The sequence below is a fragment of the Vombatus ursinus genome, unplaced genomic scaffold, assembly GCF_900497805.2.
Source record: "Vombatus ursinus unplaced genomic scaffold, bare-nosed wombat genome assembly UNPS02014832.1, whole genome shotgun sequence".
NCBI classification, from domain to species: Eukaryota; Metazoa; Chordata; class Mammalia; order Diprotodontia; family Vombatidae; genus Vombatus; species Vombatus ursinus.
In genome coordinates this window covers 44,022,373-44,046,253 of record NW_020954610.1, presented here as the reverse complement: position 1 = coordinate 44,046,253, position 23,881 = coordinate 44,022,373, and the positions used below count along the sequence as shown (strand labels likewise).

Genomic DNA, 23,881 nt, shown 5'->3' with positions numbered 1-23,881 from the left:
AGTCACAATGATAAACACTTGAAAAGGGCAGACTCTAAGTGATATATTGGGGGTGGGGCAGGAGTTGTTTAGATCCTGGAATAGAGGAGGAAGTTTTTGAGCTGGGATTTGAGGTTGGGAGGAATTTCAACAGACATAGGCAGTGGGGAGTTCCTTATCCCAGAAATAAGGGACAGCAGTGTCACGGCCGCTGCAGTGGAAAGCATGAGACCAGCTCAGTACTCTAAAACTCGGTGACGCATTGATGAGGCGGGAGACAGCAAGATGGCAGAAGCTCCATTTATTATGTGCTTGCAGCTATCTTTTATACCTCTAGCAGTACATGACTAAAGCATGATCTCCATGTGCTATCCAATCATCTAGCCCGTCGGACACATGCAGCCCTCGTGTCATGGGTATGAGTAGGGCTTTTCTCCCAAGGAGAGGAGAGCCGAGCCAACCGTGGTAGCTGCTGTCAGCAAAGGAGAGGTCTTGTGACACAACAGGTTGTGACCCTCAGCTGCTGCTGAGAGAAGCTAGAACTCCCATGAGAAAATTACCCTAACAATTCCTCCTTTTTGTTTTAAAGAAGGTGGTGTTGTGGGTGTGTGTCTGTCAATACCTGTAGTTGAGACATAACATTTTTAAGCGTGGACATCATTACTTTCAAAAGACATCCAACTACAGTAGGTAAGCAGCATAAAAGCAAGCACAATAAAACAATCATTATAATCCAAGTGGAAAAGCTCACAGGGTTGTTGTTATGCAGATCAAATGAGATAATGTGAGTAAAGTGTTATGCTGGTCTTAAAGTGGCACAGAAATGCCAGCCAGCAGGTATTGTTGTTAGCCAGCCCTCCTAGCTTTTTGTCATCGGCAAATCTAATGAGCCAGATGTGCAGGGCCCTTCTTAATCCAATCAACAATTTCCTCTGCTGTGTCATCAGGCATTAAATCCTTATGTGAAGCTACATCAATTTCATGAGCTATATGCCACAATTCATCCATCTCTGAGCTGAGATTAGAGCTCAACATTATCCCATTTAAGTGTTTTTTAATACGTCCCCAATCCCATCGAGACTGATTATAAAGTAATGGCGTTACACAAATAAAGTTGTATCTATAATCACATTGTAAGGAAGATTGATATTCGAGGAGATAAGAGTTTATCACCCACTGCCTCGACAGTGTGTGCTAATTCTGACAATTTTATAAAAGTCATTGTTAATTCTGTTTTGAATTGTGAAACCTACTGACACATTATGAGCTAACTCTTGCATGAATTTTGCTTCTACAATTTGATTTTTTACTGTAGATATAGACATTGCTATAGAAGTCGAAGAGGCTATTATAGATATTAATGCTACAATTCCCAAAACTACACAACTAATACAGCATTTTTGCCTGCGTAAGCCAAGTTCTTGGTTCTTATGTTGAATAAACATGATCAGCTTTTGTCCTATACCAATCATTAGTTTTAACAGGAAGCAAAGCAAAATTAGTCCTCCGAATTATAAAAATCTTTTGCTTGCCTATTTTCTCTCCAATACATTCTGAAACCGAACAGTTATGGCATGTGACATATGCATTTTCTTCTACAATAACACTGGCATTGTGTCCCCACATAAAAGCATAATCGCCTCCCAAGCAAGCGCGTGCTTGTAGAACAAAGCCTTCTTCCTTTGTGTCGTTACTCCAGGAGGGCTTACCGAAAATCTTTTTCCAAGTATACCAATACCCTGAATATCCCCCTGGATATTTCTCTATTATAGTTATATTTCCCAAAACCATCCATATTTTCCACAACTGATTCCCTTTTCCACCCAAATTCCCAACCCAATTTGGTAGCATCTGTTCTATGTAGGATATATTTGGGTCTGGTGTATGCCATGATTGTAAAGTTATGTTCTGTAAACGATGACACGCTCTGTTATGAGTAAGACATGTTTTCATAATAGGCCATCCTGGTTTTGTTCCATTAAGGGGAATGCAAGGCGATATCGAAGGTCTTATTATGATGGTATCATTCGTGCAATTCTGTTCTTCCAATCCCATCATATGAATTATTTGTTCCCCAATGCTGAACTGTGTATGCAACGTGGTATTGACCAATTTAGCATAATGTTCGCTCGTATTCTCGTTTTTTGTAAAACATATAGGCAGAGTAGCAGTTAGTCCTGTAATATTGTATTTTAGTGTTCCTGAAGTATTGTTTCCTGTTGCATAGTCAAATTCCTGGGCAAAGAATTTACTTGCATTTCCTTGTAGTACAACATTTGGAAGCCATTCATTCCATGTTACAAGTTTGGGCCATGGAGGGTCCTTTTATGAAGGCCCATCTGGTCTCATTTTGACCCATCTCAATTGCCGAAGTTAACTGCAGCATAGCCAGCATCAGGATAACAGTTTTCGTAGGTCTAGCCATGTTTGTTCTTTTCTTTCTCCTTTTACTGGGTCGTCTTCTCCTCCGATGTTTCCGAGGCTTCAGTGACAATTTTGAGAGTTTTTGTTGGCACCCAATTTAGATCCTTCTCCTGTTGAGATACAAGCATACCCTGGTCCCCAGGTTATTACCCTGAAAGGTCCTATCCACTCATTTGTTCAAATAATATTTTGCCCTGAGGTCCAGGAGCCATCTGATAAGACACTATCCTGCACTGGTCTACATATTCAGCCATCCAAAAGACAGCAGCTCTAGGTGTCAAGACGGCATGGGCTATTGCCTTCCAATCATTTGGACATAAAATAGAGCTGGAGATAACCTCTAATTGATACATTACAAAAGGTGATGTGGGTCCATGTTGAGTAACTGCTTGTTTTAACTGTAACAGAACTTTAAAGGGAACAGCCCCATGTTTCCTCCTAACCTGTCCTGGATTAAAAGGATCAGGTTCCTCAATTACTGTAGTTGAGACATAACATTCACTAACTCCCATTCACTAACATCCTCACCCTGTTCCTTTGCTTTTCTAATGCTCTTTTGTAGTGACTCTTCACTGCTAGATGCCATCATTGCCTTAATTTTTGGGCGTGCGCCAGTGTAATTATATTCACTTTCTATTTTGTGTGGCGCAGCAGCGTATTCACTTTAATTTTGAGATATTAATGTTATTTTTCGTACTGACTCTTCTAATTTTTCTATATCAGGGTATGTTCTTCGAAAATAATTGGGAGCGGAATCGTCAGAGGGGTCAGGCGGTTTTTCCTCTCTGTTTGGGGAACTTTCTCGACTAGAAGTTGTGGATGGGAGGGACAAGCCAGTTTGAGTACAGGCTGGAAAGCACCTAACCTCTCTTTGTTTTTGATTTGTCAATATTTGTTTTACTAAATTATAAATTGTATAGTCTAACTCTCTTACTTCTCCCGGGCAAGTATTGTCAAAGGATGTCATCTGTTCCCCAAATACTTTCCATCTACCTGGCTTGAAGCAGCCTTGTTCAGGGAGCCAAGCAGAGACCTTAAAGGCCAGTCTTACAAATTTTCTTAGGTCTTTTATGTGTATAGTCACTCCTTCCCTTTTTGCTATTTTATATAATGCCCGGGCATAATTTTCCTCATTGGAAGGAGTGAGAAGCCCTAAGTTTTGCCCCATGGTAGAGTAAAGTCTTACTTACCTTCTCCGTTGTCTTCTTACGGTGGGATACGCCACGGAGACCCTTTCTTTCAGGCTGAAGCTCGAAGCTTACCGACGCTAAGTTCTTGGAAAATGTCTTTCTGCTTACGGGGTTCTGTTTCCTCATGCCCCATGTTGGGCACCAGTTGTCGTGGCCGCTGCAGTGGAGAGCATGAGACCAGCTCAGTACTCTAAAACCCGGTGACACATTGATGAGGCGGGAGACAGCAAGATGGCAGAAGCTCTGTTTATTATGTGCTTGCAGCTATCTTTTATACCTCTAGCAGTACATGACTAAAGCATGATCTCCATGTGCTATCCAATCATCTAGCCTGTTGGACACATGCAGCCCTCGTGTCAGGGGTATGAGTAGGACTTTTCTCCCAATGAGAGGAGAGCTGAGCCAACCATGGTAGCTGTGTGTCAGCAAAGGAGAGGTCTTGTGATGCAACAAGTTGTGACCCTCAGCTTCTGCTGAGAGAAGCTAGAACTCCCATGAGAAAATTACCCTAACACAGCAGTAGCAAAAGCAGAGAGGTCTCTCTCTGTTTAGGGGCAAATATTTTCTCCCTTTTTGGAATCTGCCTGTACCTATAGGTTCACTATTGCAAAATTGACATGAGCTAATGCTGCCTCTTTATGGAGTTTGGTAGAACTGCACGTTCTCTACCTACAGAAATTTCCTTGCAGACATTGGCATGGGGAGATAGGGCTTGTTATGCAATCCCTGTGGGCTTTATAGAAGCCCTGCACACTATAAAGTTTGGCCAGATAGGCAACTTGGTAAAAGAAGGGTCTGTTATTGACAACACAGGTGGATTTCAGAAAAGCATCTTATGATATTTTTGTGGAAAATATTAAGAGGGATAGATAAAACCACTATATGTGTTCAGAATAGGTTAAATGATTAGATCTACAGCGTGTTCATTAATGAATGGATCTCAACCTAGGGGAAGTCTACTGGAGTGCCTCAAGAATCTCCTTGGCCCTGTCAGTGGTTCAACACTTTTCTCAGTGACTTGGTTAGAGCATAGGTGGCAGAGAAGGCAGACCTTAATGTTTGTTGAAGTCAGTGCCCTAGTAACACCTGAAAATCAGCAAGTTAATGATAGAAATGATTGTTCCTTCCAAAACTACCACCTCTTCCCAATTCCCAGAATACAGAAGCACAATTGAAGAAACCAACTGGCAGGATGGGAAGAGTACTGGACTTGGGCTCCAAGAACCTGGGTTTAATTCTTGATTCTACCATTTTAATCCTGAGCCAGTCACTTAAACTTCTGGGTCTCAGTTTCTTCATTTATTAAATGAAGAGAGCTGGATTGGATGACCTCTAAGGTAACTTTCACCTCTAAATCTGATCCTATGTGTGACACTGTCCAGTACTTTGTGTCCTTTTTTTCTTGCCTAATACATCACAATCCTTTTAAGCTATGGTTTATGAACATTTAGAAAGGAAGATGGCAACCTCAGGAGTGATCACTAAAAGCAAGGCAGAAAGCTTCAGTCTAATGAATGGAGGAGCTAGGGTTTAAACCCAGCTTGTCTGACTCCAGATTTAGTACTCTTTCAGAGCTCATCATGACATGGGCTTAAATAAACTGATTCAGAATGACGTAAGCACAACAATGAAAAAAATGCAATGGCTATGACAATGTGAATGGAAAGAACCAAAAAACATAATGCCTTAAAATTATCATGACCAAGGCTGGCACTAGAAAAATGATGAGAAAATAATATTTCCTACCTTTGCAGAGGTGTGGGAGATTATTATGGTTGTGGAACATTGTATAAACTGTCAGATTTCATTGACTTGCTGCTAAGTTTTGTGATACTTTATTTCCTCTTTTTTGTTACAATTTATTTGTTCACTGGGTAGGGAGAAATGTATTCAGAAACAGAGATGATGTAAAAGCAAACTTAGGTATTCAGTAATATAAAAAGCAGGGAAGGTGGATGGTGGAGGCAACTGAGGGTTGGGGTGCAAGGTTTGAGTGGTGTAATGCCTTGGCTTATCAATGTCCATTCTAAAAAATGTAGAAAAATTCAGTATTCCAGATGTGCTATGATCAAGACATCTTAAAACACAATGGCTTTTCAAAGGCTATGATAAATTTTGTGTACAGGGATGATGAAGTTTGCTGGCTATCAGGATGAGTTTACATTTGGAGAGGCTTATGAAGGTTAGCCATCATGCAATGAAAATTTTTGAACATAACTCATGAAGAATATTTATGGAGGACTGGAGGGGTTAGGGACAACTAGGTGGTGCAGGAGACAAAGTGATCTGAGTTCAACTCCTATCTCAGACACTTAACTAATTGTGACCCTCGGCAAGTCATTTAACTTCAGTTTCTGCATGTAAAATAGGGATGATAATAATAGCATCTACTTTGAAGAAAGGTGGTTGTGAGGACAAAATAAGATATTTGTAAAATGCTTCACACTGCCTGGCCCATAGTAGGCATTATACAAGTGTTAGCCATTATTATTAATGACTTGTGATGGTGAATCAGCTATCTACACAGAATAAGTCACAGATCCTTGATGTACAAGTCAGATGGCATTAGCCTTTTTGGCTACAATATCACAGTTGATTGAATTTACAGCTCATTAAAACTCCTGGGTTCTTTTCATTTGAACTGCTTTTTTTCCCCCCCTTTCACCTTAATTTTCCAATCTATCCTTTTCTGCATCTGTCAGGAGACACTACCATGGAACTACAAACAAAATATGCAAGTCAAGAGAGGAATCTTAAAACAAAGAACAAATAATAGGGGGGAAAAGCAGTTGAACAAAACTACCCAATACATCAATCAAGTTGGACAGTATTTTCCGTTTCCTACTTTCACAGTCCCCAACATCTGCAACGAAGGGATTCCCATATTTTCTTACCTGGGCTAAGCATTGTTATTGTAATTTTACAATATTCAGTCTTCATTTTTGTTCTTTTTCAACAACTTTTCCAGTATTTACACTGAACTGTTAAACATCCCTCACTGCCACTTGCCTACGGTGCTATCCTAAGCAGTCAGCCTCCAATCAATCAATCTTGCTATCAATCAATCAATCAATCTTGCTATGTGTTGAACTAGGCAATGGAATGTCCCCTGAATCTCAGTTTATTTACCTGCTGTGAACAAAGTACTTTGTAAACATTTAGTATTATGTCCATGTTGGGGATGGGGATAGGATTAGGCCTCCTGGACTTTTGATTTCATTGGTATAAGGAACTGCTGGATGAGAAAACTGATGGAGGTCATCCCCTTCTTTGCAACTTGTTCCACAGAGGTGCTCAGAGCACAGAAAGGTTATGTGCTTTGCCCAGTGAACTTCATCAACAGCACGATACTTAAAAATCAATCCAGATTTCTTTATTTTTCAAGGTGCCCTCATATGTTATCTCCTTTCCCCATAAATCTGGGCACTACCATAAATGAGAACTAAATTAGCAGGTCAGGAAGAATCTACTTTATCAGGAATGAATCCGTTTCAAAAGCTTCATATAATTTTCTGGATATTGTTTCTGTTCTATAGTATTTTCTTTATCCCAGTTGGTACAATTGGTAAATGTGGTAGGTGAGTGTATTATAGATCAGTATCTCATTTTAGCTCTCTAAAAGAATGTGGTTTGGCTTTGTAGGGCCAAAATAAAACCTTAAGGTCACCATCTAAAGTCATTAAAAGGATCCAAGTGGGTATGGGGAATTCATTCCCTTTTAAATTATCCAGATTATAACAGTTTACTTGTATAGAGCCAGCATACATGGGTTTTTCAAACTCTGAGAAGTTGAAATCTAAACTTTGACCTATGAATTAATTAATGAGGATTTATTAAGCACTATAGCACTATGTGCCAGCAGCTATGCTAGGTGCTGAATATACAAATTAAAAAAAAAAAGTCTCATTAGTGGCTAGATTGGCTACTGAAAAAGGAATTAAGCAACTATTTAAACCAAGATGGTTTTATATATGGGCATTTAAAAACTAAAATTTCCCTTCTCAAATAAAGCTTCAGGTTTTCTTTGGTTGAAGGGCTTTAAATTAGTAAAGAAACTTTGGGGACCACCTGGGAAAACTGCCTTATTGTGAATAAAATTGTGGCCCAGAAAAGAAATCTCATGAGCACTAAGCAGTAGAGCTAGAACAGGAATCCTGAATCCTACTCCTGTTCTCAATTGTTAGCTATAAAATCTGTACCTTGAACACGACCCGAATGGACAATCAACAAAGCTTCATGGTCAATGTTCAACTAAAATCCTACCCTGACATTTCATTGGGGTCAATACAGAGTTGACTTTTGGTAATCAAAGACTGCCAGGAGAAAACAAGCTCTGACAGGTCCTGCCAAGCCGGCAAGGCTTCATGTATAGGATCCAAATTGTACTTTCTGTTGTCTGAAGGTCAGTCACCTTAGCTAAACAGATACTCATTTCCAGATGGTTGGCTAGTAGGAATGATTTTTTTTTTTTTTGGTTTGTGTTTTTGGCCACAGCAACTCATAAAGCATTGGTACAGGTTCTTAACCTGGAAACGGCAAACTTTTTTATTTAAAAAAAATGCTTTGTTTATTGTATTTCAATAGAAATAATTTTTGTGATCTTATGTATTTTATTTTATACATTAAAAAACATTCTGTGAAAGGGTCCATAGGCTTCACCAGACTGCTAAAAGTTAAAAGGGAAAATGTTTTATTATATTGTTTGGAAAACATTAATTATTATACCGTTTAAATCTAACTTCATGTGACTAGAGATTGTTTGAACCCAGAATGTTATCCTGACCTCAGTAACTCTCCAGGAATGCCAGAAATGGCTACAAGGAATTACGAGTTTCCCCCTAGATCCTGCATTCACCTAGAATGTTTGTTTTGGGTCTACTTGTTATGGTTTTGTTTAGGGTCTATCCAAGCTTGTGTTTTGGGTTCCCCTTGTGTTTTGATGTCATACAAATTTTAATGAATGTTTACATTTACTGATATCCATCTCAATCAACCTTACTTTCAAGTTGCCCTCTCTGCATGTGTGGGTACCCACGTTTAAATCCTATATAATATAAACCTTCCAGAGCCTGGAGGAGAGGGAGTCATACCCTTTATCCTGCCTCATCTCCTCTACCAAATGACCTAATAAATTTCCTTCTAAAACTATTTCAAATTTTGGAGTTCATTCTCATGACTGAAATTAAGAACACAAAAAAGGTTAAGAACTTCTGATGCAAAGTGTAGAGTATTTGTCAGTAATTGTTTTGTTGTTCAGTTGTTTCTGATGTGTAGTGATCCCATTTGGGGTTTCCTTGGCAAAGATACTGGAGTGATTTGCCATTTCCTTCTTCAGTTCATTTTACAGATGAGGAACTGAAGCAAACAAGGTTAAGTGATTTGTCCATACAATTTGTAAGAGTCTGAGGCTGGATTTGAACTTGGGCCTTCCTGACTCCAGGCCTGGCATTCTATCCACTGTGCCAATTAGTAACGGGAGTACCTGAAGTTAACTAGAGAAGGACAACTATGTGCTTTATGATACTGAAATTTAGAGACTGCAAAAAAAAAAAAAATTTAACATATGCAGTCCTACATAACAAGGTTAAAATAGTTAAGGTGTACAGGGTAATGATTGTTTTTCTAGTTCTGCTTACTTCCTATCAAATCATAGAAATTTTCCTATACTTATCTGCATTCTTCATATTTATTATTTCTTATCAAATGAGGTTTTATAGGTAAACACCTTGCATACCTTAAAGTGCTACATGTGTTAAATACTATTACTATAGTAATATTGCATTACATTCATGTACTATACAGGTTATTTAGCCAGTTCCCAACCAATTGGCATCTACTTTGTTTCCACTTCTTTACTATTAAAAAAAAGTGCCGCTACGAATACTTTGGTGTATATGTAACTGACTTTCTATCTTTGATCTCCTTGGGGTAAATATAAGTTAAATATATAAAAATAGGAGTGGGATGGGGCAGAGGCATTAACATCTATCTGTGAGACTGTAATTCACTCTTAATTTATAGGAAATTGTATTAAGTACTTCCTCTTATTTTTCCATCCAGACTTTTGAGTTGCTTGCTCTGGGGCCAGAATTGCTATTTTTAAGCACTAGAAATACTCAGTTCTTTACTATATATTTGACAGTTACCTGAGAGGTTCTCCAAAGGATCATGAGCCTCTCATTCAAGCACAGGAATTTAAAAATCCTTTGTTTGTTATAGATTCTTTATGAAGGTGAACCCATCAAGGCCTCCTTGATTTGGTATTCAAGTAAGAGAAAGATATCTAACTCTATTAAACTCCTACTGGTGTCAGACCTTGAGGCAAGAACATTAAGGGAAAAAAAAAAACCAACTGGGAGAAAGATTCATCTAATGCAATCTTTTTATTAAGGGCCTACCATGTGGGAAGGTACTGTGCCAGGAAATGACACTACACAAAGCAAAAACACAGAAACAGTACTTGTTCTCAGAGATAGGAAGAATCCATGAAACTTTAGAATAGAATCCTTAAAAATCACAGATTCTCATGTCACTTAGACATTTTCTCCATTATTTCCTCCTTTACCTAGTATATAAAGAAATGACCCTTATCTTTGTGAAGAAAAATCTTCCACATGCACCCTTGATCTCAATCCCCATCTTCTACAGCAGATTGCCCCCTCTACCTCCCACACTAGTCCATCCTCCACTGGGTTATCAAAATCATCTTCCTATGCAGGAAGATCCTATTCCTATGCCATTTCAATGAACGCCAATGGTGCTCTGTCATCTCTAGGGTCAGATGTAACATTTTGTTTGGCTTTTAAAGTCCTTTATAATCTACCTATTCTTACTTTTTGTCTTCTTACACCTGACTTGCCTCTTCACATACTCTACAATCTACTGACTCTCTTCTTTGCTGTTTGTCCTACAAGACATTCCAGCTCCAACACTGTATTTTTACCGGCTGTCCCCTATGCCTAGAAATCTTCTTCCTCCTGGATTTCCTGGCTTCTTTCAAATTCCAGCTAAAATATCCCTTTCCCCAGGAAGCCTTTCTTGATTTTAGTGCTTTCCTTCTGTGGATTTTTAAAAATTTATCCTGTATATAGCTACTTTGTACATAGTTGTTAGCATGTTCCCTCCATTAGATTTTGAGTTCCTTGAGAGTAAGGAATGGCATTTACCTTTCTTTGTTATCACCTAACAGTGCTTAGCACAGTGCCTGGCACATATCAGGCACTTACTATACATTTACTAACTCATTGAAAAGGTTCTCTCCAAAGCTACCAATGATCTCTTACCTGCCAAACGCAATTTTCAATCCACCTCCATCTTGACCCCTCTGCAGCTGTTGACACTATTCATTAACCTCTGCTTGAATACTCTATGCTCTCCAGGTTTTCATGATATTGTTGTGCAAGCATATTAAAAACTTTTTAAAATGGAAAATACTGAGAAATAAATATTTTTTTAGTCTAAAGTCCTTTCCAGACTTTTTCTGAGTAGGCAGTGTATAAAACATCTAGAACAAAAGCCAAGATCCTAGGAAAATGGATTAAAGGTGGTCATCAAATTTAGAAGAAATACTTCTTATCTAATTAAGATCATTGCCCTCCCCAAACTAGTGGGATTATTTATGAAATGTTTAACAGTTATACCTTTTCTGGTAAGATGAGGTCCTTTTGAGCTAGGTGGCTTTGTGGATACAGCACTGGGTCTGGAGTCAGGAAAAACTAAGTTCAAATCCAACTTCAGACGTTTCCTAGCTATATGACCCTGGAGAAGTCACATAACCTGTTTGCCTTAATCTACCGGAGAAGGAAATGGAAAACCACTCCAGTATCTTTGCCCAGAAAACCTCATGGACAGTACCTGAGTCCTATGGTCCACCATGTCACGAAGAATAGGACATGACTGAACAACAAGAACAACATTTTGATTACTCCAGGAGAACAATAGAAGGAAGTGCTCTAGGAAGGGAGTAGTTTTAAGAAGATTAAATGACTAATGTCCTATTAGATGGAGTAGCACACAACTGTGCTTTATCAGCTTGTGATCTTTAATTTGTTCAAGATTCCCATAATATTACTTCAAATTGTCTTGTTAGAAGAAGTTTCTGAAAATTTGGAGGAACTATGTCAATCTTGACATTCCTATCACTAAAAGCTAGAAATGCTTAGATTTCGAATATGATGATTTAAAAAACATATTTCTGGGATACATGTGCCTGAGTATGATACAGATATTTTTTTCTTCAAAACTATGCTATTCTGGTTCTCCTGACACTCCTTAGTCTCCTTTGCTGGATCTTTACTCATGCCACACTAATTAACTGGGTGTTTCCTAAAGTTTTTTCCTGGGCCCTCTTCTCTCTATACTATCTCACTTGGTGATCATATCAGTTCCCATGGGTTCAATTATAATCTCCATGCAGATGAAGCATATACATACATATACATACAAACACACACATCTCTTTTCTCTTTCCCCCCAATCTTTCTCCTGAGCTACAGTTTTCACATGAACTACTTTTTTGAATATATTGAACTCAATGTCCCATGATCATCTGAAATTCAATATGTCTATACCTTCCACTGCCTTCACCCCAATTTTCCTACTACCTTGGAGGGCATGACTATCCTGCTAATCACCTAGGCTTACAACCTTGGTATCATTCTCATTTCCACTAATGCTCACTCCACAAATCCAATCTATTTTCAAATTTTGTTTCTATCTTCACCACATCTCCCAGTCTCCTCTCCACTAAGACATGAAGCCATCCTCACACCTGGACTACAATAATAGCCTGCTATTTAGTCTCTTTGCCTCGTCTTTCCCCACTCCAAGCCATCCTCCACACAGCTGCCCCCTGGCTTCCTTTAAGACTCAGCTCAGATCCTCCCTTCTGCAGGAGGCCTTTCCTATTCCCCTCCTTACCTCATCTCCCTTAGGGTCTTTCCTCTAGAGATGACCCTCCATTTTCACCATATATATCTTGTATATAAATAGTTATTTGTATGTTGTCTTCCCCATTATGTGAACTTGAGAGTAAGGATTATGTTTTTTGCCTTTCTTTATATCCTGTGTTAGTATAATGCCTGGCACATGATAGTGCTCAATGTTTCTTGATTGGAGTCAAGCTCTTTATTAGTCAATTTTTAGAAGTTGTTTTCTTAGGGCAGGACTGGCCAACCTTAGGCCTCAAGGCCACATGTGGCCCTCTAGGCCCTCTGACTGAAACCAAACTTCATAGAACAAATCCTCTTAATAAAAGAATTTGTTCTGTAAAACTTGGATTCAGTCAAAAGGTTGCACCCAAGGCCTTAGAAAGCCACAGGTTCCCCACCCCTGTCTTAGGGCTTAATTCCATCCCAGGAGCCGAAGGGCTCCTTAGTGGGAGAGAATACTCTGCAGCCTCTTCAGACCAGCTGCATATTTTCCTGCATATACAAAATGAATACAAAAGTAGTTTTCGGAGGAAGGGCACTAGTGACTAGCGAAGAAATCAATGTTTCATGTAGAAGGTGCCTCTTGAGCACCAGAGATTCCAAGAGGCAGGAAGTATGTTTCAGGCATGGAAGACAGCCAATGTAAAGACATGGAGATGGAGAGTCAGTGTGTGAAGAACAAGCAGGCCAATATGGCTAGGACATAAAATACATGAAGGGTAGTAATATGTAATTAGACTAGAAAAGTAGGAAGGAACTACTTTGTGAAGAACTTTAAATTCCAAAGGATTTATATTTGATTCTAAAGGCAACAGGGAGCCCTATGCTCTCCCTCTCCCATGGCCCCCACACCCACATACTACAGTCCTCAGCTGGAGTAGCTTTTCTGTACTGTCTTTAGGACCTCCTCTCCCCCCACCCTTTTTTAAAAAGAAAATTAATTTTTTAAAAATGAATGAAAATTCACCTTTTCTCCCTCCCTTCTCCTTCCCCCCCAGAAAGAAAAATAACCCTTGTACCAAATATGCATAGTAAAGCAAAACAAATTTCTACACTAGCCATGTCCACAAAAATATATATATTTCTCAATCTGTACCCTGTGTACTTCACCGCTCTGTCAAAAGGTGGGTAGCATGTTTCATCAGGAGTCCTCCGAAATTGTGGTTGGTCATAGAATGATCAGAGTTCACAAGTCTTTCAAAGTCATCTGTTGTTATTATATACATTCTCTTGGTTCTGCTTACTTCACTCTTCAATTCATAAGGTCTTCCCAGGTTTCTCCGAAACGGCTTCTTTCTTCACTTCTTAGAACATAAAAGCATTTCATCACATTCATATACCATAATTTGTTCAGCTATTCCTCAATTGATGAGCACTCCCTTTATCTTCCATTTCTTTGCCACCACAGAAAAAGTGCTGCTATAACATTTTTGTATATATGGATTCTTTTTCTCCATTTTTTTTGGTCTCTTGGAACATAGACCTTCCAGTGGTATTGCTCGAACAACCTCCGATTCTGTGTTGTTTCACCTGGGCAGTGTTATGATTAGTAAATATCTCTCCTGATGGGGACGGCTAAAGTTCTCAGTCAGGTCTTCCACCCGATAGCTATGAAGTCTCCCCTTTACCCAGGCTGCTCACAGAAAGCAGCAAATGCTCAGGTTAAGATTGCTCAGGCTAAGATTGCACTGGCTTTTTGAACTCTTTTCTCTTCTGCTGTTCCCTCTCAGTACAGCTCTCATTTCAGTTCTGATCAGACCCCATAAATGAAGCAAATATTCCCAGGACTCTACTTCCCCAAATATAAAAAGAGCTAGGTGGAACTGTGGTAAGGAAATTTGCTTTCATCATCCTGGTCTTTTTTCCTACCATCATTCTCAGTTCTATGCAAATCACAAGGACTGGGTTGGTTAAAGATGCACAGAAGGCTCATGTCCCTTCACCTTAGTTTCCCTAGCAATAAATTATAGCCTTTTTTTTTTTCTAACCACATCACTATCTTTTTTTTTCCTCCCACAAAAAGGTTTAAAAAAATCAGGTCAGCAACCCAAGAACTTTTTGAACCATTACTTTGATTCATTTTATTAAATGGTCTGCTTTCTTTGACTGATCATAAATTAAACCAGTAATTAAACCAGTAGTTATACTCTTATGGAATTAATGGAGCAGGTGTTGCCCAAGCAAAAAAATATGAAGTAGGCAAAATGTATCTTTGGCATCACCTCTTTTTTTTTTGTCACTATCAGTTTTATTGATGTTTTATTTTTATATTACATACATTTACAGATTTCTCCCACTTCATGGAGATCACTACTAACAAAATAAAACAGGCAGGTAAAACTGATAATAGAGTGACCTCATCTGAAAGTGCATCAACATTTTATATCTGTGGTACTCCCCAACTATTTTTTTTTTTTTTGGTGAGGCAATTGGGGTTAAGTGACTTGCCCAGGGTCACGCTGCTAGTAAGTGTCAAGTGTCTGAGGCTGGATTTGAACTCAGGTCCTCCTGACTCCAAGGCCACAGCTTTATCCACTGTGCCATCTAGCTGTCCCTCTCCCCAACTATTTAAAAAAAAAATAAACATAAATCTATTTTCTCTGCTTCCCACTCCATATACCATCAGGGAAATCAAAGGAAAAAAAAAACAAATTTCTTGTAACAAATATGCAGAGTAAACAAAACTAATTCCTCAGTGGCTGAAGACAAAAAATAAACATCTTATTCTGCACCTTTTCTGTAATGGATAGCATTATATCATGGGTCCTCAGGAATCCTAAAGTGCCATTGTATTGATCATAGTTCTTACAGTTTTCAAAGCTTTTTTTTTTTAAAATAGTGTTGTTGTCATTGTATAAATTGTTCTCCTGGTTCCACTAATTTCATTTTTCATTTATAAAAAATCCTAAAAATTGTTCACTTTTATATTGATGTTACAGTTGCTTTTTGTTTCTATTCACTTAATTTTGTAACAGTTCATATGTCTTTCCATGTCTTTTTGAAATCATCTATTTCCTCATTTCTTATAGTACTATTGTACTCCATCGTATTCATATACCACAATTTATTCAGCCATTCCTTGACTTTTGGACATCCTCTTGTTTCCAGTTTCTTATCACCACAAAAAAAGCTGCTATAAATATTTTTGTACATAAAGGACCTTTTCTTCATTTGATCTTTTTTAGGTATTGGCCCACCAGTAGCACAGCTGGGTCAAAGCATATTTTGTTGAGTAATTTTTTGTGGATAATTTCAAATTGCTTTCCACAACTGTCATACTCATTTGCAAGTCCACCAACTACAGCCTGGTCTTTTGAAACAAAGAAAATCAGTTTTTCAATCAAACCATCATAACAACTGCATCTGATAACGTATAAAACAACTTATGCCTGTCGTCTGCCTCACTTTTGCTGAAAGAAGGAAAGTGGGTTTCATTATCAGTCCTGTAGAACCAAGATCAATCACTGAATTTAATGGGAATTGCAATTTTTTTTTCTATTTACACTGTGGCCATTATGCAAATTGTCATGGCTCTGTTTGTTTTCTTCTAATGTTTCTTTAAATTCTTCATAGTGATGATTTTTCATAAAATATCAACTCATTACATTTACGTACCAAAATATGTTCGACCAAGGCCCCATTGATGGGGTACCCATTTTGTTTTTGAGGATTTTGTTTTTGCTACTATAAAAAATTGCTATGAACATTTTGGTATACATGGACCTAACTTTGATCTTCTCAGGATATATGCCTAAAGATCAAGGAGTATGAACAATTCAGTAACTTTTTTTGCACAATTATAAATTGTTTTTTACAGAACCCATGAACCAATTCACAGCTCCAGCAATAGCATTAATGGGCCTATCTACCCATAGCCCCTCCAATATTGACTATTTTTTATCTTTGCTAATTTAGTGTGTATGAGCTAAAACTTCAGGTTTAAGTTAATGCTCCTAGTGATCCTGAGCATTTTTTTTTTAAAATATGGTTTGAGATAATTTCCTCACATCCTGTGATTTACCTTTGGTTCCTCCTCTCGTTTACCCCATAGCTGGAAAATCAGATTGGGCTAGAATGGGATAATTCAGAAGGTTGTTTCAGTCATGGCTGACTCTTTGTGACCCCATATGGGGTTTTCTTGGAAAAGATGCTGGAATGGTTTGCCATTTCCTTCTCCACCTAATTTTACAGATGAGGAAACTGAGGCAAACAACAGGGTTAAATTACTTGCCCACAGTCACACAATTACTGGCTAAGGTCAAATCTAAACTCTGGCCTTTCTGACTTCAGACTCAGTGCTCTATTCACTGAGCCACCTAGTTGCCCTAATTCAGAGGGAGGGTAGGTGAAAACATTATATGACTGAATAAGGGGAGCATATGATTCTGTTGGGCTGTCCTCCCTTTAACTACTGCCCTCTCTCCTAGAAGTTCTTGTTTATCAGTTTAGCTCTGCTGGTCCAGGTTGCTGGTCCTATATACCAACACAATTCCCTACCTAAGACCTGTCTAAGCTTTGGCTCAGTATTCGGCCAATGCTTCAATGTCCTGATACTTGGTTTCTTGCCCACATGGTTCTGTCTGCACATCTAAAGCCACATATATATACAGGTGGTACTATTCTGTGTAGAATGCCCTTGGGAGTCTAGGTAAAAATCACAGTTTGGGGAGAAGGAGGGAAGGGCAAGAAGCAGGGTGTCCAGAAGAAGAGAGGAGGGAAGATGTTGGAAAGGGGCAGGGTTGGGAATTAAAACTGGACAAGAAGGCTGGGCAGAGAAAAAGGGCTAGGATCTTAGAGCTGAATGGGACCTTGGAAGTCATCTAGTTCAACTTTCATCTATGTGATCGATGAAGAAGCTGAGAGTCAAGGAGATGAAGTAGATGGGGTTAGAAAGGAGTGAATGCCATCGGCTGGATTCAGTCAGGTATCTTGAGGATAGAAGAGAAATAAGGAGGGGAGGAAGGGGTAATGGGGAATAAAAGGAGAGAGAAAAAGTAGTCAAGGGATCCGTAAGCAATCATCTTTTTCTACCTTTATAGACTAGAGATGATTTTGTGGATATCTGATCCTGGTCTACTCTCATCACCTCTTTTATTGTGACTCAGGGACCAAGAATTTCCTCAACGCCTGCAATACTGGCTGGGGCCATTGGGTGGCAGCAACCCCAAAGATGCTCCAAGCCCTACTGTGACTATAGAAGGTTGGGGTAACAGCTGTATTGAGAGACAGTAAGTTGGGTGTTGTCTAGGTCTCTTGACATTATATGGGAAACAATGCAGGATACAAGAGGCCCATCTGCCACCCCTAGTTCATACTACCATGATGAATCAAGATCAACTCCTTTTCCAGTAATGCATCTCTTAAATGATATCTTTTATGCTGCCTCTTTTGCATAATTTTTCATTGGTAATATGCTACAGCTTATTTACGCTCCCTGTGTCTCTTTTGGGTGATCCAAATTTGTTTTTGATGTTTTTGATTGATTTTTCTCATTTAGCAACTGTGGTATTCTGATTTCTAATCATAAATCCTGAATAGAAGGATATTAATATTAATAAAATGGGTATTTGAGGAAGAAGCTAGAGGTTGGACTCACTGGCCTCTAAGTTCCCTTTTAGCTCTATATTTGTGGTTCTATGAAAAGCACTTCACGTTATCTAAAATGCAATACAGCCTGTTCTCTTTCATTCAATTCTGGGTCCAGTTCACCATTTGTCACATAAATAAAATATACGTACGGGGAACAAAGGTCTGGCTATGACAGTGGGGGTTTTGGTAGAAAAAACCAGGTTGTCCCCCCGTCCTCCCTGCCCCCAACCCCTTTGTCTTCCCCTAAAGCCCTAAAATTACTAGTGCCTTCCTGACTCTTTGCTAAGTCTTAGGAAAATTTACACATAATCATACACTAGTGCACAGGGAAAGAATGACTGAAATGGAAAGGAGCAAACCAAGAGGGGTAAGTGAGTTTGCCCCTAGCCTCAGAAGAAAGCAGTAGGACATATGTAAGTTGAAAGGGATTGCTCTTCCTGAAATTTGGGCTAGAGGAGAGAAGCCAAAATGTACCTGTCCGAGCCCAGCTGGATTCCATCACTTAAGGCCTTCCCCCATTCCCTCTCCCCTTGAAGGGGAAACAGAAAAAAAAAACCAAAAAGACAAATAGGATGATGCAGAGGAGAGTTTAGACAGCCTGAGAGGTCCTTTGGTACCATTCAGTGAAACATGTAAAAGAAAATCCTAACTACAGCTACACGGCATGTGCCTAGGCAGAATCTTTGAGAGAATTCTAAAAGCATTCACAATAGTCTTCTAAGCATGTACTAGGGCTCAAAGTTTTGTTGTGTACTTACCCAAAACAGACACAGAAGAAAGCTCCCTTACACAGCAATAAAGATGGCTAAGGTGGGGCAGGGATGGCTGAAGAGAGAGATTCAGTGAGTGATGACAGGTGATTTGAGGATGGAGTGATCATTGTGGAGGTATAACTATTTGTGACTGACCGATAGAAGAAAAGCAACTGATAGCTGGGAAGTGGAGTGAGCTATGACTAAGAGTAGTTGGGACAAGTCTTCACCAAATTATAGCTGAACAGGATAGCAGTTAATTAGCAATTTAAGGTAGCCCTAGCTCTAGTTCCACAGAAGAGTGATTTAAAAGGCAAGGAGCTTCCTAGAGAGTTGTTCTGATAGCAACCCAAGGAAGCCTTTCCACCACTAACTTTGGAACAGGGTTCCCCACTCCACCCAAACCCACAAGGGTTACTTTCTTTTTTCCCCACCAGTACAGAAGTGAGTGTGTCTGTGTATGTGCATGCACGCCTTTGAATATACAAGTGTGTTTGGAAGGAGAGGGGAAAGAATTAGCTTTGTTACCACTGACTCATGAGGGGTAAGAAAAAGTTTATGGCATGAGTTTTCCTTAGTTATGTTTTGTTAGTTCAACTAAATAATTTATTATTTAATTTCTAGTGCTGTCTGAGTAGAGAATGCAGTAGATGGAAATTGAAGGCAAATGTTATTTCACTTTCTTCATGTGGACCCCAGTGGAGAGAAATAACCATCCAGGACATTACATTTCTGTGGAGGCTTATATGAGATCAGGGCCATGTGCAAATAAGAGCACAAACAGGCAAGAATGAAGTACGCTCCAATACACCTCCCCTTAATATTCCTCCTTGGGCCCATCTAGGATTTTGTAGGCTCAAGCTACAACTAACCTACAATGGCACTTCAGAGACCTAATGGGGGGAAATGTTTTCTCCCCCTTAAAATCTAGGCTATGCTTTGATAGCAAGTTTTTAGTTGTTATTTTCTACATAAGTCTTATTAGGGGCAGCTAGGTGGCACAGTAATTAGAATGCTGGACCAGAAGTCAGGAGGAGCTGAGTTCAAATCCAGCCTTGGATACTAGCTGTGTGACCCTAGGCAAGTCACTTAACCCTTTTTGCTGCCTGTTTCCTCATTTGTAAAATGAGCTGGAGAAGGAAATGGTAAACTACTCCAGCATCTTTGCCAAGAAAACCCCAAATACGGTCATGAAGAGTTAAGACATGACTGAATGACAACTAAATCGCTAGGGCAACAAGGTGGTACAGTGGATAAAGTGCCAGACTTGGAGTCAGGATGAGTCATCTTCCTGAGTTCAAATGTGACTTCAGACACTTAATAGCTGTGTGACTCTGGGCAAGTTATTTAACTTTGCCTCAGTTTCCTCATCTGTAAAATGAGCTGGAGAAGGAGATGGCAAATCACTCCAGTATCTTTACCAAGAAAACCCCAAATGGGGTCATGAAGTGTCAGACAAGACTGAAAACTACTCAACAACAATAAGAAATCTTATTAGCAATCTAAACAAATTGATTTGAAGAACACGTGAATACTAGTATTAAAGTGTTACAATTTATTTTGTTATTTTGTTAAACTATACTGTACTCCATTGTTCTCTTCATTGCTGGGGAAGATTTACTCAAACAGATTGTGCCCCTGAGGCTCGGGCAATGGGCCAACACCATGGGGTTAGAGTGGGCTATTGCGATAGGGTCTATATAAACCTATTTTAAACAAAGCACTCTTGCACTCTCTGGCTGACGCCATTTTGGGTGACACAGGGGTGTCTTTTCTCAAGAAAGCCAATAAAGCAACTTTCCTTTTTGCAATTCTTGTCAAGACTCTGATTCAAATTTGGGTGGGGGTCTTTTGTCCCACACATATGGGTTATCCATCTAACTGAATATCATAGCTTGGACAACAGACATTCTTCATCTATTTGGTTTTTCCTATGTAGACTGTTAGGTTGAAAACTTAATTTATTATGGATCTTATTTAGGAATTTCTACAATTTTCAGGCATGACAAAATGGGCACAGTATCACTAGCAAATAGAAGAATTTGTAGGATTTCACCATATACTAGGAATCCTTCCCTTTGGGCACCTTCTTTGACAATAGCAAACATTTTTATTGAGCATACATCTCTCTGATTCATGCCTCAGTTGATATGAATAATCAGACAATCATTTCAAGGAACCTAAAAAAAATTTTTTTAATATGCATGAGATGCCTTATTGGAGGAGAGCCTTTCAAGTGACATATTGCTCTACTGAATCAAATACTTTTAAAAATAGTTAACAGAGGCATGGAGAGATTTTGTATTCTCTGTGCCTTTCAGGACGGCAATAAAGACACAACTTTCTATAGAATGCCACTTTTGAAAGCCTGCCCACTCCCTTTTCACATAATTCATCAAGAATGCCTTCAATACAAATGTAGATTTTTCTAATAAGGATGGGAAAGTAGGCATATGGGTTAGTAGTTACTAGTTTTTCTTTTTTTGTAGTAATGTCTAAAATTTTTTTCTCTAAGAGTTTGCTGGTCCCTCTCTTTCACACATCTCAAAGACTGATATGACCTTCTACCTAGGGTACATATACTACACCTGGATCCTGGGAGAGGGTGGGAGAGATAAAGGGAAGAGAGAAAAAACATTCACACTGAGTATTCTCTAAATCAGGCAAATCACCTGGAAAGAAGAAAACTCTCAAAATTGGGTTTCTCCAGCACTAACTTCATCTCTATTACATAAACAAAGTTTGTATCCAAGCTAATTTCAAGGAGAGAGGGTACTAACGCGAGAGAAATAGGAAAAACTTGTGCAGGTAGTAGCATTTCACCTGTGCTTTGAGGAACCCATGGATTCTAGGAAGTGAAGATGAAATGACAAATATGTGAAATACTTGACAGATCACTTTGACTTAACAGGGAATGTGTGAAGGGTATTGAAAAATATGAAATATGACTAGAAAGGCAGGAATCATGGCTTAAAATGACAGGTTGGGAAATTTTTGCCTTGCCTCCTGGTTCCAAGCAAAAGAAGTCTAATTTTTCTTCTACATGACAATCTTCAAATGTTTGAAATAAGTCACATCTCTCCCGCCTAGGTTTCCTAATATTAATTATATTTATATTGAACTTGAAAGGATGAGGTCTACAGGCAAAGAAAAGGTTAGAAGGCATTTCAGGAAGAGTTCATAAGTTCAGTAAAGGCATAGTGGGAAAGATTATTATGTGTTGAGGGTTAAGGTAGAGGGTGAGCAGTCTAGTTCTGACGGAGTGTGAGGGTCAGGGGTGTGCTGGAACCAACTCCAACTGGCTCTGAACTGATAGTTAAATTTTTTAGTGTGGGCACTGACACCTCAGAAACTGGCAAACGCTACGAATCGGCTTGATTTATTGTCTAGTTGACTGGTGATTGTCCAGCAGACTTAACACTATGGAGATATTAATAATGCTGATTAATCGAAAAACAAAAACCTACTCCCGTCCCGTGTCTCCCCCTCCAAGTCCGTTGTTACACATTTACCTGCACACTCCCAGAAAAGTCCATGAAGGGGAATGCTGCACATGTGAGTTGTCAGGATTAGAGAGCTTTGAATGCCAGAAAAAGGAGCCTGTATTTAATTCGATAGGCATTTGGGAGCCACTGAAGGTGTTTGAACACATAAGTGACACGATCAGGCCCATCAACATCTATTTAGAAGTAATAATTCAACACCTAACTATACTATCATTCATCTCACATCTCTCCATTCTGTCCACTGGGAGAAGAGGAGAGTTTTGGCCTCACACCGACCTTTCCACGTCCCTCCTCACCTCAGAACTCTTGCAGGATTCCGAACCTACCAGGGACTGCCAACCCCCCTTCTAGTCTCAGTGTTCTCGGGGTACACTCTATAAGGACTCCCCTCCTCTATGATACGGTTTCAAATTCAGCGACTTTGGAATTGGGAGCAGAGATCCCGTCCCCCCACCTACCCCCTAATTTTTCTGTGACCCGCTGACGCGAATGACTTCTGACACCTGGGCTCTCAACAGTATCAAAGCGAGGCGGAAGGACTTCCCACATAAATCGGGGCCTCTCTACACTCGCGAAGCTATTCTCTATGGTCTCGCCACCGCGGATCTCCTCTATGATTCTCATCCGCGATGGGGAGGATGCGCGTCTTCTCTATGATCTGCTTACCTTCTATACGTCGGCGGACCTATTCTCTATAGTCTCGACAAATTATATCGTGATGAGGGGCGGCGGCTTTTTCAAATTCACATTTTTAAATTCTTTCTGTTCTTACCTATACTCAACGATAAGGGCAAAAGGTTTCTCGGCTCTGGACTACTCTCTGCGATCTCGTGGTGCTAGTCTACTTTCGGGGTGGGGGTTGGGAGAGTGGCTACACACTCTACACAGCTGGCGTGGGGCGGAGCGTGAAGCTGCCCGACTTCGCTTCCTGGTCTCTCTGGCCTCCAGCGGATCACATCTCTGTGCTCAGGTCGGGGAGGTGGCTGGAAGGGAAGGACATCCGCTATGGCGGGAGCGGAAGTGGAAGGTCTTTCCTCTCGATCTTCTCTATTGTCTGGAGGACCTATTCTTTGTGTTCAGTTTGTGAATCGGAAGCAGTTTGTTGAACCTCTCGGCCAATGCCAAGATTCTTCCTGTGAGGGCGATCTCTGCCCTCCCTTCCCCCTCCTCCCCACCTGAGACTTCAAAAGGGCCCCAGGCCACGGAGGTAGTAACTGGCTCCGAGTGAATCTCCGAGCACTTGACCTGCCTGTTGCGTCTCCTTAAAAATTCCATCGCCCTAGGGATTCTCTGATTCACATCGCTCCCCGTAGTTGTAACTTCCGAAGAGCACACGCCGGCTCCGCCCCCCTCACCACTCTCCCCGTCACCACCTTAGCTCACGAGATAGGGCATGCGCAGTAAAGCTCCTGAATAAGGCGCGTGCGCCAACGTAGCCTTACGCCACAGGCTGGTTATAGAGAGCATGCTCTTGCGGTGCGAACTGCGCACGTATATCTAACACTGCGGGA

At 39.9% G+C, this 23,881-nt stretch overlaps 1 long non-coding RNA gene across 1 annotated transcript; it reads right to left on the bottom strand.

Moving 5' to 3' along the window:
* Positions 1-494: 494 nt before the first annotated feature.
* LOC114025594 lies at positions 495-23,664 on the bottom strand. Its single transcript, XR_003567050.1, has 3 exons — positions 23,143-23,664; positions 3,594-3,750; positions 495-2,534 (listed from the first exon to the last, which is right to left on the bottom strand). It is a non-coding gene; the product is annotated as an uncharacterized LOC114025594 (long non-coding RNA).
* Positions 23,665-23,881: the final 217 nt, after the last annotated feature.